The sequence below is a fragment of the Octopus bimaculoides genome, chromosome 1 (assembly GCF_001194135.2).
Source record: "Octopus bimaculoides isolate UCB-OBI-ISO-001 chromosome 1, ASM119413v2, whole genome shotgun sequence".
In the NCBI taxonomy this organism is placed as follows: domain Eukaryota; kingdom Metazoa; phylum Mollusca; class Cephalopoda; order Octopoda; family Octopodidae; genus Octopus; species Octopus bimaculoides.
In genome coordinates, this window is record NC_068981.1 from 14,498,939 (window position 1) to 14,500,797 (window position 1,859).

The following is a 1,859-nucleotide window of genomic DNA, read 5'->3' on the forward strand; positions in this document are numbered from 1 at the left end:
CTAGGTACAAATACATGTGCTCTTGGTGAAATGAAACATTGTAGACTTCAAGTACTCAAGTACTGTGCATCTGCAAGTATTCAAATTTTAACCCTCGATCTGTTTTGCCAGTGGATTCTTGGCGTGTCGCCCATACAATATAGTGAACACGAGTGGCAGTTTGAATTTCCAACACATGCTTCGGTAGAAGTCTCTTTAATATAATGCAGTTCATCATCGTCAGGTAAAATCCTATCTGTTTAAAATTTTAGATGACGTTGGGCTATATCTTTTGATGTAATCTTTTACAACTACATCAAATCAAATCCCATCGAAACAGCTGTTATGAATTTTAAACAGCATTCGTGTTTACTGATATTTATATAAGCTTTTAGGTGATTAGTTCCCCTTTATTACTCAAGATTACCACTGTGTTGTTGACTATAATTATGTCATTGAATCTTCTGATAGCTTGTTTACATCTTTGAATTTAATATACTTGTAAAGGTTTTATATTTTCTTAATTCGTCTAGGCAGGTTCAGGCACAAAATATATTATTTTCTACTCCAGGAGCAGGGCCCGAAGTTTTTTGGGGAGGGGACCAGTCAATTAGATCGACCTCCATTACACAAATGTTACTTAATTTATCGACTCCGAAAAGTTGAAAAGCAAAGTCGACCTCGACGAAATTTGAACTCAGAACATAAAGACTGACGAAATACCGCTCAGCATTTCGCTCACGATGCTAAACTTTCTGCCTGGCTCGCCGCCTTAGGCACAAAATAGATTAGTTGCGTAACTGTACGACAAAATATAGTAACTTTTCTCTTTTACGATGACAGTGTATTCACAACTGTATCATTAGCACGCAGGAACCTGTGAGAAGCATTGTTATGACATGTATCTCGTTAGTCAGAATGACCCAAACGTTTGAGCCTAACCCAAGCCGCTGGCTTTGTTTCTACATTCATCGAACAAGCTGCTGATTGATGTTTATATGTGCCATCCAATGAAAAACAGTTTGTTCGCTGTAGGTATAAATGAAGACAAAGGCTTGATTTAGACTCCAAAGTTTGGTTATTTCTGGCTCACGATGCACAAGGCGTCGAAACTCCGGCGAGCTAAAATCCTGGGCAACAATGAATCAACTGGGTTGAAAACAGAGTCGTGAAAGAGGGAACTCAATGACTTAAATCACAGCGATGATTACATATTTTGCGTCTGGACCTGCAAAGACGCATTAAGAAAATGCAAATATTCGTTCCATATCACGCTCTACACAAATAACAAGGTTTTATATTTTCAATTTGTACTCCAAGAACGTTCTTTTAAAACTGCGTATACAAATAAAATCAGATTGTGATGCTTTTAACATATTCAATATTTTGCTGTATCTCCTTATAGCTTGACGTTCGATGTGATGTACAACTTGACGAATATGCATGAGGAGACGCTAGTGACACATTCCAACTAGAACTGAAGGTGAATCTAAGAAGATTGTAGAACAACTGTTTCTTTTCTGTCCATGTTCGAAGATAACGTTAGTGTGACTAAGGTGTTTGTAAGCAGTTGCAGCTTTTAAATTCTATGTTTTACCTACTTCATTTGAAGTTTACTCTCGCAACCCGAAAATTGATTCCTTGGAACCATCTGTGAAGAATAATGAAGAATATTTAAAATAAAATCCTATTGTTTAATTCTCATTATCTGCAAATTTGATTTTGTCTTTCATTTTATTCTCCTTTTTTTATGGAAATACTGTTTGTTGTTTGAACTATCATACACAACTTTTTCATGTTTATTTATTTTCGACATTTAGACGAAGGCCATCGATGATTATACTGACCCACTGATCAGAGACCTTCCAACCTTATCCTTA

General features: G+C 36.4%; 1 long non-coding RNA gene across 1 annotated transcript in view; it reads left to right on the forward strand.

Moving 5' to 3' along the window:
* Positions 1–1,694, forward strand: part of LOC106869365 (uncharacterized) — a 5,386-nt gene extending 3,692 nt beyond the window's left edge. The window contains exon 2 of the long non-coding RNA XR_001409393.2: positions 1,385–1,694. This is a non-coding gene — a long non-coding RNA (uncharacterized LOC106869365). The remainder of the gene's footprint in view (positions 1–1,384) is intronic.
* Positions 1,695–1,859: the final 165 nt, after the last annotated feature.